Source organism: Heterodontus francisci, chromosome 35 (assembly GCF_036365525.1).
Source record: "Heterodontus francisci isolate sHetFra1 chromosome 35, sHetFra1.hap1, whole genome shotgun sequence".
Lineage (NCBI taxonomy): Eukaryota > Metazoa > Chordata > Chondrichthyes > Heterodontiformes > Heterodontidae > Heterodontus > Heterodontus francisci.
The window spans coordinates 17027329-17039082 of record NC_090405.1 but is presented as its reverse complement, the minus strand read 5'-3'; the positions used below and the strand labels follow the sequence as shown (position 1 = coordinate 17039082).

General features: G+C 42.5%; 2 non-coding genes across 2 annotated transcripts; both read right to left on the bottom strand.

The window, feature by feature from the left end:
* Positions 1 to 8453: 8453 nt before the first annotated feature.
* trnaf-gaa (transfer RNA phenylalanine (anticodon GAA)) lies at positions 8454 to 8526 on the bottom strand. The gene has a single exon. It is a non-coding gene; the product is annotated as a tRNA-Phe (tRNA).
* A 916-nt stretch (positions 8527 to 9442) lies between these two features.
* Positions 9443 to 9531, bottom strand: trnap-cgg (transfer RNA proline (anticodon CGG)). Its single transcript is given in 2 exon segments — positions 9443 to 9478; positions 9496 to 9531. It is a non-coding gene; the product is annotated as a tRNA-Pro (tRNA).
* Positions 9532 to 11754: the final 2223 nt, after the last annotated feature.

Here is an 11754-nt window from a genome sequence, read left to right as displayed (position 1 = left end):
ATAGGGATAGAATCAAACCCTTTCTCACTTCTCAGAAACTGATCGATCTAGACAAAAGCTGATGCTCACATACAAGTTGTTGAAAGATATGTGGTGAAACTCACAGAGCAATAGCAGAAACAAGCAGGTACTGAATAATACCCACAGTCACAGACCAAAAACTGAAATATACTGAGTTAAACACCACTTTCTCACACCAGAAACTCATGGCTGCAAAGTGAAGCTGACTCTATCCTCCCAGGCATTGACAGGTGCAAAAGAAAACACTCACGACGATTCCAGGTCATGAAATGTACGTAATAAAACCTTTCAGCTGAAAGAATAGCATTAATGACAGGTGTGGTACCCAGAATGCTCAGCGGCCTAGAATCTGCGCTCTGTGACAGGATAGGGGCGCGCAGGCGCAGTAGAGACAGCTCTGTCAGCAGCTGGAGCTGCGGGTTCGGAGTTGGAGCGGGATATTAACAAAGTGCGAGAAGACTTTGCGGGCTCACACAGCTGGAGCAGGGCCTCAGGGCCACAATAACATGGAACAATCCCATCTGTATCCCTGCGGATGGCGGTGGTGAAGCTTTTCCCGGTGAGGCTTCCCGAAACGGCGTCGAAATGGATAAGAATTGGGGACTGGGCAGGGAGCGTCTGTAAATGGATAAGAATTGGGGACTGGGCAGGGAGCGTCTCTAAATGAATAAAATTTGGGTACTGGTCAGGGAGCTTCTCTAAATGAATAAAATTTGGGTACTAGTCAGGGAGTGTCTATAAATGAATAGGAATTGGGGACTGGGCAGGGAGTGTCTATAATTGAATAAGAATTGGAGACTGGGCAGGGAGCGTTTCTAAATGAATAAGAATTGGGGACTGGTTAGGGAGCGTTTTTTTATTCGTTCGTGGGATGTGGGTGTCGCTGGCTCGATCTCAGCTCGAGTAATGTGTCCAGTTCTGGGCACCAGGCTTTAGAAAGGACATCAAAGCTTCTGAGACAGTTCGGAGGAGATTTACGAGAATGATACCAGAGATGAGGGGTTTCAGTTCTCTGGACAGGCTGGTGAAGCTGGGATTGTTCTCTTCAGAGTAGAGAAGGTTAAGGGAAGATTTAATAGAGGTGTTCAGAATCATGAAGGATTTTCATAGGGTAGAGAGGGAGAAACTGTTTCCACTGTCCTGGGGGTCAGTAACCAGAGGACACAGATTTAAAATAATTGGCCAAAAATGTCAAGGGGAGGTGAGGAGAGATCTTTTTACCCAGTAACTGATTCGGATTTGGAATGAATTGTCTGACAGGGTGGTGGAAACAGATTCAATTATAACTTTCATAAAGGAATTGGACAAATATTTCAAAGTGAAATTCTCCAGGATTATGGGGAAATAGGCAGGGGGTTGGACTAATTGCATCTTTTTGTCAGAGAGTCAGCAGAGGCACAATGGGGCCGAATGGTCTTCTTCTGTGCTGTATGATTCTATGAACATAAGAACGAGGAACCGGAGTCGGCAAGTCAGCCCCTCGAGCCTGCTCTGCCATTCAATACAATCATGGCTGATCTCATCACGGCAGTTCTTGTTTCTTGCCAGTAGATGTCACTTCACTCCAATGCAGTGAAGTTTAGAAATCTGAGAGAGACACAACAGGAAATAATTGTTCACATTATAGTGAATGTGTGGGATTTAGAAATACTAGGAGTGGAGACGAGTTATTACTTGTCTGCTCAATCCCCATTGCCCTGTAAAATTATTTCCTTCAAGTGCCCATTCAAATTCCTTTTGTAATCCTCGATTATCTCCATTTCCACCGCCCTCGTGGGCAGCGAGTTACAGATCATCACCAATCACTGTGTAAAAAAGTTCTTCCGCACATTCCCCCTGTATCTCCTGTCCAAAACCTTCAATCTGTGTCCCCTAGTCCTTGTACCAATAGTTAACGGGAACAATGTTTCCTTGCCAACTTATTTAAAACTGTCATAGCCTAAAACACATCCATCAATTCTCCCCTCACTCTCCTTTGATACAGGCAGAACAGCCCGAGCTTTTCCAACCTACACTTGTGACTAAAATCCTCCATCCCTGGATCCATTCTGGTGAATTGCCTCTGCATCCTCTCAAGGACCCTCACATGCTTTCTTAAGTGTGGTAAGCAAAACTGGAAGCAACACGCCAACTGGGGCCTAACCAGAGCTTTATAATGGTTCAGCATAACTTCCCTGCTTTGTACTCAATGCCTCTATTTATAAAGCCCAAGATCCCATATGCTTTGCTAACCACTCTCGCAATATGTCTTGCCACCTTCAAAGATTGATGCACATGAACCCCAAGTCCCTCTATTCCAATACACTCTTTAGAACTGTGCCATTAAGTAAATATTGCCTCTCCCTATTCCTTATGCCAAAATACATCACCTCACACTAGTCACTATTAAATTCCATCTGCCACCTGTCTGCCCATTCTGCTAGCCTATCATTGTCCTGTTGCAGGCAGTTCATATCATCCTCACTGTTTGCCGCTCCTCCAAGTTTGTTGTCATCGGGATATTTTGAGATTCTACTCAATATTCCAAGATCCAAGTCATTTATCTTTAGCAAAAAAAGCAGTGGTTCTAGCACTGACCCATGGGGAACACCACTGTCGACTATCCTCCAGTCTGACAAAGAATCATTTCATAAGACTCGCTGTTTTCTGTCCTTAAACCAATTTTCTATCCAATTGGACACTGACCCTCCTATACCACGAACCTCAATTTTGTAAACCACCCTTTTCTGTGGTACCTTGTCAAACGCTTCCTTAAAATCCATATAAACAACATCCACTGCATTCCCTTCATCAAGCTGCTCTGTTAGTTCATCAAAAAATGCAGTTAGATTAGTCAAGCATGAACTCCCATTTATAAATCCATGCTCACTCTACTTAATTAACTCAAACGTCTCCAAGTGACTGTTGATTTTTTACCCTGATTATTCTTTCTAAAACCTTACCCACCACTGCTGTTAATCTAACTAGCCTGTAGTTAGCCGGACTGTCCTTGCACCCTTTCTTGAATAAGGGCATCGCATTTGCCACTGTTTACTCCTGGCGCCTCCCCCGTATCCAGGGAAGATTGGAAGATTATAGCAAACTCTTCCATTATCTGCATCCGCATTTCCTTTCGCAACCTGGGATGTGAGCCATCCGGACCAGGTGATTTATCTACCCTAAGCACAGCCAGCCTTTTTAGTACCTCCCTCTCTCAATCTGTACCCTCTCCATTGACTCTACTCTCTTCACTTCAACTGATATTTTGTCCAATTCCACTTCCTTAGTGATCACTGATACAAAGTACTCATTAAGTAGATTAGCATTGCCCTGCACCTCTAAGCATATCTTATCCTTTTTGTCCCTAATAGGCCCGACTCAACCTCTTACTACCCACTTATCATTTACATGCTGCTCGAAGATTTTTGGGTTTCCTTTCATGTTGATTGCCAGTCTATTCTCATAGAAATAGAGAATAAGCAAATATAGAAGATGTAAGTATTTCCCATCCTTGATGAGGTGGAATTTTTTATGTTGTGGGTGGTAATGTCTTGGCCCACGAGTGTGGTGGAAGCAGAGACAATCAATGATTTGAAAAGGAAATTAGATGGATACTTGAAGGAAAGAAACTTGCAGGAGGAAAGGGATCGAGCTGGTGAGTGGAACTGACTAGATTGCTCCGGGGAGAGCCAGCATGGACGTGATAGGCCAAACGACCACCTTCTGTGCTGTAAATGACTCTGTGTTGTTTCTCAAATTCAATTCACTGGTGCTTGGTAAATAATTTCAAAGTAAATTGTGCAACTGGAAAATCAGAACCAAGGCAAGGGACGCATAAGGAAGCAAAATTGCTGAAACCCGGGATTGAACCCTGGACCATTAGATCTTCAGTTTAATGCTCGCCCAACTGAGGTATTTCAGCCCTACATTAACAGTGGTTTGGTGTCCTTGTTTTGGAAGAAAATACATACATTCAAGTTTTCCAAAAAATTAAAGAACACAACATGTGAGTAATATTCCCCATTGCTTTCTCAGTACTGATGGATTGTGAAGCGGGAGACAGCCAGAAGTGCCACTGAGCCACACAGACCCCGAGCTGAGAATGAAATGAGATCAAATTCAATCTTTCATAGTGAGATGCTGCTGAGAGGTAAGAGTCCTGAATCAAAGTGAGACTTGCTCATTTCAAACACTCCCTGTACTCTCTGCTCATGAAGCCTTAAAAAAGGGAAAAACAGAATGGCACTCAAACTCACAACCCTGCCATTAAAAGTCTCATGTTCGACTGACAGAACTGTCACTTCTACTCGGTCTCTTATTGGATGGATGCAACTCCAACGCAGGGATGGCATTCAAATCCTCCCATGGGTCCACATGTCAGACTGAGTTACATGTTGTAGACTCAAGCAAAGGAAATCTGCTCAGTTCCAAAACTATCAGCGAATTGAAGCTGATTACGATCAACATCATCAGAGGTCAGAACTACCTGGTGAAAGAAGACACCCTGAAGAAGGATCCACAATTATTCAAAGGCATCGACAAAGTGAAAAACAAGAAAACCAATGAGTCAATGCAAGCCAAACAACAGAAACACTGAAGAATTCCATTTCATTCCAGTCCAGATGTTTTTGGAGTCAGTTCTCAATTACTGCAACAACTTTATATTCCCACTTGGCTATCTGTACATTTAGTTAATTACAATTTTGTCGACAAGCTCTTTGAATCCAGTTGTCTGGTCCTCAAGCCAGCTCCGTATGGAAGTCAATTCCACCTTCTGCAAGGCTGAAACCAATAGATAACCTTAATCTAAAAATGCCAGCAGACCAGGGCTCGTCCGGGACTTGAACCCAGGATTTCTCGCATGTTAATTAACCATACTCCCTAAGCGAGAATCATACCCCTAGACCAACGAGCCACTGACAGGTTAGGCTTTATTAGCTGCTGTGGAATTTCACTGGAACCCCCCAGCCAATCATCCATTTTTTTTCAGATCAAAGCAACATCCTGCAAATGCTGAAAGAAAAACAGAAAGTGCTGGAAATGCTCAGCAGCTCTCGCAGCATCTGTGCTGTGAGAAACACAGTTAACGTTTCAGGGCACTCACCTTTTGTTTCAGCCATCCTTTCAGACTGCTTCTGTCCATCCAATCTCACTTTCTATTCTATCCACATTCTAACCATTCACTACGTTACTACATTTTTCATGAATTCCTCATTTCTTTTATTAATGACAATTTTGTATTTCTGGCCTTTGCTTCAGACACCACCACAAGTGGAATCATGTCTCCATCTACCCAATCAAACCACTTCGCTGTATCCTCACATTGCAATGTTTCTTTAACCCTGACAGACTGTGGAGTTTCTGCTGCTTGATTGCAGTTCTTGCTTCCTGCCAGTAGATGTCACCTCACTCCAATACAGTGAAGTTTACAAATCTGAGAGAGACACAACAGGAAATAATTGTTCACATTATAGTGAATGTGTGGGATTTAGAAATACTAGGAGTGGAGACGAGTTATTATTGCACTCTGCTATTACATCTTTTATAATGGACTCCAGCATTTTCCCCACGACTGATGTCAGGCTAACCAGTATATAATTCGCTGTTTTCTTTCTGCCTCTTTTTTTAAATAGCGGAGTTACATTAACTACCGTCCAATCCATTGGAAGTGTTCCAGAGTCTATAGAATTTTGAAAAAAGACCAGAAATGCATCTGCTATTTCAAGGGCCACTTCCTTAATTACTCTGGGATGTAGATTATCAGGCCCTGGGGATTTATCGGCCTTCAATCCCATCAATTTCCCAAACATTCCCTACTAATACTGATTTCATACAGTTCCTCCTTCTCACTAGACCCTATGTTCCCCAACATTTCTGGGAGATAATTTGTATCCTCCTTTGTGAAGACAGATCCAAAGTATGTATTTAATTGGTCTGCCATTTCTTTGTTCCCCATTATAAATTCCCCCGTTTCTGACTGTAAGGGGCCCACATTTGTCTTCACTAATCTTTTTCTCTACACATATCTATAGAAGCTTTTACAGTCAGTTTTTATGTTCTCTGCTAGCTGACTCTCATACTCTATTTCCCCCTTCTTAATCAATCCTTTTGTCCTCCTCTGCTAAATTCCAAACTGCTCACAATCTTCAGGTTTGCTGCTTGTTCTGACCATTTTATATTTCTCCTCCTTGGATCTAATACTTTCCTTAATTTCTTTTGTAAGCCACAGTTGAGACACCCTTCCTGTTTTACTTTTGCACAGACAGGAATGAACAATTGTTGTAATTCATCCATGCGCTCTTTAAATGCTAGCCATTGCCTATCCACTGTCAAGCCTTTAAGTAACGTTCCCCAATCTATCATAGCCAACTCCCGCCTCATACCTTCATAGTTTCCTTTGTTTAGATTCAGGACCCGAGTCTCGGAATCAACTCTCTCACTCTCCATCTTAATGAAGAATTTTATCATATTATGGGCGCATTTCCCCAAGGGACCCCACACAACAAGATTGTTAACTAATCCTTTCTCATTACACAATACCCAGTCTAGGATGGCCTGTTCTCTAGAGGTGTTATACACCTCTATCAATTCTCCACTCAATCTCCTTTGATATAGGCAGAATAATCCTAGCTTTTCCAACCTAACCTTGTAACTAAAATCCCCCATCCTTGGATCCATTCTGGTAAATCACCTCTGCGTCCTCTCAAGGGCCCTCACATTCTTTCTAAAGTCTGCTGAGCAGAACTGGAAGCAACACTCCAATTGGGGCCTAACCAGAGTTTTATAATGGTTCAGCATAACGTCCCTGCTTTTGTACTCAATGCCTCTATTTATAAAGCCCAAGATCCCATATGCTTTGCGAACCACTCTCGCAATATGTCTTGCCACCTTCAAAGATTGATGCACATGAACCCCAAGTCCCTCTATTCCAGCACACTCTTTAGAGCTGTGCCATTAAGTATATATTGCCTCTCCCTATTCCTTTACATCACCTCACACTTGTCACTATTAAATTCCATCTGCCACCTGTCTGCCCATTCTGCTAGCCTATCACTGTCCTGTTGCAGGCAGTTCATATCATCCTCACTGTTTGCCACTCCTCCAAGTTTGGTGTCATCGGCATATTTTGAGATTCTACTCTGTATTCCAATATCCAAGTCACTTACCTTTAGCAAAAAAAGCAGTGGTTCTTGCACTGACCCTTGGGGAACACCACTGTCGACTATCCTCCAGTCTGACAAAGAACCATTTAATACGACTCGCTGTTTTCTGTCCTTAAACCAATTTTCTATCCAATTGGACACTGACCCTCCTATACCACGAACCTCAATTTTGTTAACCGCCCTTTTATGTGGTACCTTGTCAAATGCTTCCTTAAAATCCATATAAACAACATCCACTGCATTCCCTTCATCAACCTGCTCTGTCAGTTCATCAAAAAATGCAGTTAGATTAGTCAAGCATGAACTCCCATTTATAAATCCATGCTCACTCTCCTTAATTAACTCGAACCTCTCCAAGTGACTGTTGATTTTTTACCCTGATTATTCTTTCTAAAACCTTACCCACCACTGCTGTTAATCTAACTAGCCTGCAGTTACCCAGACTGTCCTTACACCCTTTCTTGAATAAGGGTGTCGCATTTGCCACTGTTTAATCCTCTGGCACCTCCCCCGTATCCAGGGAAGATTGGAAGATTATAGCAAGCCCTTCCGTTATCTGCATCCGCATTTCCTTTCGCAACCTGGGATGTGAGCCATCCGGACCAGGTGATTTATCTTCCCTAAGCACAGCCAGCCTTTTTAGTACCTCCCTCTCCTAATTTGTGCTCTCTCCATTGCCTCTACTCTCTTCACTTTGACTGATATTTTGTCCAATTCCACTTCCTTAGTGATCACTGATACAAAGTACTCATTAAGTAGATTAACATTGCCCTGCACCTCTAAGCTTATATTATCCTTTTTGTCCCTAATAGGCCCTACTCAACCTCTTACTACCCACTTATCATTTACATGCTGCTCGAAGATTTTTGGGTTTCCTTTCATGTTGACTGCCAGTCTATTCTCATAGAAATAGAGAATAAGCAAATATAGAAGATGTAAGTATTTCCCATCCTTGATGAGGTGGAATTTTTTATGCTGTGGTTAGTAATGACTTGGCCCACGAGTGTGGTGGAAGCAGAGACAATCAATGATTTGAAAAGGAAATTGGATGGATACTTGAAGGAAAGAAACTTGCAGGAGGAAAGGGATCGAGCTGGTGAGTGGAACTGACTAGATTGCTCCGGGGAGAGCCAGCATGGACGTGATAGGCCAAACGACCACCTTCTGTGCTGTAAATGACTCTGTGTTGTTTCTCAAATTCAATCCACTGGTGCTTGGTAAATAATTTCAAAGTAAATTGTGCAACTGGAAAATCAGAACCAAGGCAAGGGACACATAAGGAAGCAGAAGTGCTGAAACCCGGGATTGAACCAGGGACCTTTAGATTTTCAGTCTAACGCTCTCCCAACTGAGCTATTTCAGCCCTACATCAAAAGTTTTTTGGTGTCCTTGTTTTGGAAGAAAATACATTCATTCAAGTTTTCCAAAAAATTAAAGAACACAACATGTGAGTAATATTCCCCATTGCTTTCTCAGTACTGATGGATTGCGAAGCGGGAGACAGCCAGAAGTGCCACTGAGCCGCACAGACCCCGAGCTGAGAATGAAATGAGATCAAATTCAATCTTTCATAGTGAGATGCTGCTGAGAGGTAAGAGTCCTGAATCAAAGCGAGACTTGCTCATTTCAAACACTCCCTGTACTCTCTGCTCATGAAGCCTTAAAAAGGGGAAAAACAGAATGGCACTCAAACTCACAACCCTGCCATTAAAAGTCTCATATTCGACTGACAGAACTGTCACTTCTACTCGGTCTCTTCTTGGATGGATGCAACTCCAACGCAGGGGTGGCATTCAAATCCTCCCATGGGTCCACATGTCAGACTGAGTTCCATGTTGTAGACTCAAGCAAAGGAAATCTGCTCAGTTCCAAAACTATCAGCGAATTGAAGCTGATTACTATCAACATCATCAGAGGTCAGAACTACCTGGTGAAAGAAGACACCCTGAAGAAGGATCCACAATTATTCAAAGGCATCGACAAAGTGAAAAACAAGAAAATCGATGAGTCAATGCAAGCCAAACAACAGAAACACTGAAGAATTCCATTCCATTCCAGTCCAGAACCCAGTCCTGTTGTTTTTGGAGTCAGGTCACAATTACAGCAACAACTTTATATTCCCACTTGGCTATCTGTACATTTAGTTAATTAGAATTTGGTCGACAAGCTCTTTGAATCCAGTTGTCTGGTCCTCAAGCCAGCTCCGCATGGAAGTCAATTCCACCTTCTGCAAGGCTGAAACCAATAGATAACCTTAATCTAAAAATGCCAGCAGACCAGGGCTCGTCCGGGATTTGAACCCGGGATCTCTCGCATGTTAATTAACTATACTCCCGAAGCGAGAATCATACCCCTAGACCAACGAGCCACTGACAGGTCAGGCTTTATTAGCTGCTGTGGAATTTCACTGGAACCCCCCAGCCAATCATCCATTTTTTTTCAGATCAAAGCAACATCCTGCAAATGCTGAAATAAAAACAGAAAGTGCTGGAAATGCTCAGCAGCTCTGGCAGCATCTGTGCTGTGAGAAACACAGTTAACGTTTCACGGCACTCACCTTTTGTTTCAGCCATCCTTTCAGACTGCTTCTGTCCATCCAATCTCACTTTCTATTCTATCCACATTCTAACCATTCACTACGTTACTACATTTTTCATGAATTCCTCATTTCTTTTATTAATGACAATTTTGTATTTCTGGCCTTTGCTTCAGACACCACCACAAGTGGAATCATGTCTCCATCTACCCAATCAAACCACTTTGCTGCATCCTCACATTGCAATGTTTCTTTCACCCTGACAGACTGTGGAGTTTCTGCTGCTTAATTGCAGTTCTTGCTTCCCGCCAGTAGATGTCACCTCACTCCAATACAGTGAAGTTTACAAATCTGAGAGAGACACAACAGGCAATAATTGTTCACATTATAGTGAATGTGTGGGATTTAGAAATACTAGGAGTGGAGACGAGTTATTATTGCACTCTGCTATTACATCTTTTATAATGGACTCCAGCATTTTCCCCACGACTGATGTCAGGCTAACCGGTATATAATTCGCTGTTTTCTTTCTGCCTCTTTTTTTAAATAGCGGAGTTACATTAACTACCGTCCAATCCATTGGAACTGTTCCAGAGTCTATAGAAATATTTAAAAAAGACCAGAAATGCATCTGCTATTTCAAGGGCCACTTCCTTAGGTACTCTGGGATGTAGATTATCAGGCCCTGGGGATTTATCGGCCTTCAATCCCATCAATTTCCCAAACATTCCCTACTAATACTGATTTCATACAGTTCCTCCTTCTCACTAGACCCTATGTTCCCCAACATTTCTGGGAGATAATTTGTATCCTCCTTTGTGAAGACAGATCCAAAGTATGTATTTAATTCGTCTGCCATTTCTTTGTTCCCCATTATAAATTCCCCCGTTTCTGACTGTAAGGGGCCCACATTTGTCTTCACTAATCTTTTTCTCTACACATATCTATCGAAGCTTTTACAGTCAGTTTTTATGTTCTCTGCTAGCTTACTCTCATACTCTATTTCCCCCTTCTTAATCAATCCTTTTGTCCTCCTCTGCTAAATTCCAAACTGCTCACAATCTTCAGGTTTGCTGCTTGTTCTGACCATTTTATATTTCTCCTCCTTGGATCTAATACTTTCCTTAATTTGTTTTGTAAGCCACAGTTGAGACACCCTTCCTGTTTTACTTTTGCACAGACAGGAATGAACAATTGTTGTAATTCATCCATGCGCTCTTTAAATGCTAGCCATTGCCTATCCACTGTCAAGCCTTTAAGTAACGTTCCCCAATCTATCATAGCCAACTCCCGCCTCATACCTTCATAGTTTCCTTTGTTTAGATTCAGGACCCGAGTCTCGGAATCAACTCTCTCACTCTCCATCTTAATGAAGAATTTTATCATATTATGGGCGCATTTCCCCAAGGGACCCCACACAACAAGATTGTTAACTAATCCTTTCTCATGACACAATACCCAGTCCAGGATGGCCTGTTCTCCAGAGGTGTTATACACCTCTATCAATTCTCCACTCAATCTCCTTTGATATAGGCAGAATAATCCTAGCTTTTCCAACCTAACCTTGTAACTAAAATCCCCCATCCTTGGATCCATTCTGGTAAATCACCTCTGCGTCCTCTCAAGGACCCTCACATTCTTTCTAAAGTCTGCTGAGCAGAACTGGAAGCAACACTCCAATTGGGGCCTAACCAGAGTTTTATAATGGTTCAGCATAACTTCCCTGCTTTTGTACTCAATGCCTCTATTTATAAAGCCCAAGATCCCATATGCTTTGCGAACCACTCTCGCAATATGACTTGCCTCCTTCAAAGATTGATGCACATGAACCCCAAGTCCTTCTATTCCAGCACACTCTTTAGAACTGTGCCATTAAGTATATATTGCCTCTCCCTATTCCTTTACATCACCTCACACTTGTCACTATTAAATTCCATCTGCCACCTGTCTGCCCATTCTGCTAGCCTATCACTGTCCTGTTGCAGGCAGTTCATATCATCCTCACTGTTTGCCACTCCTCCAAGTTTGGTGTCATCGGCATATTTTGAGATTCTA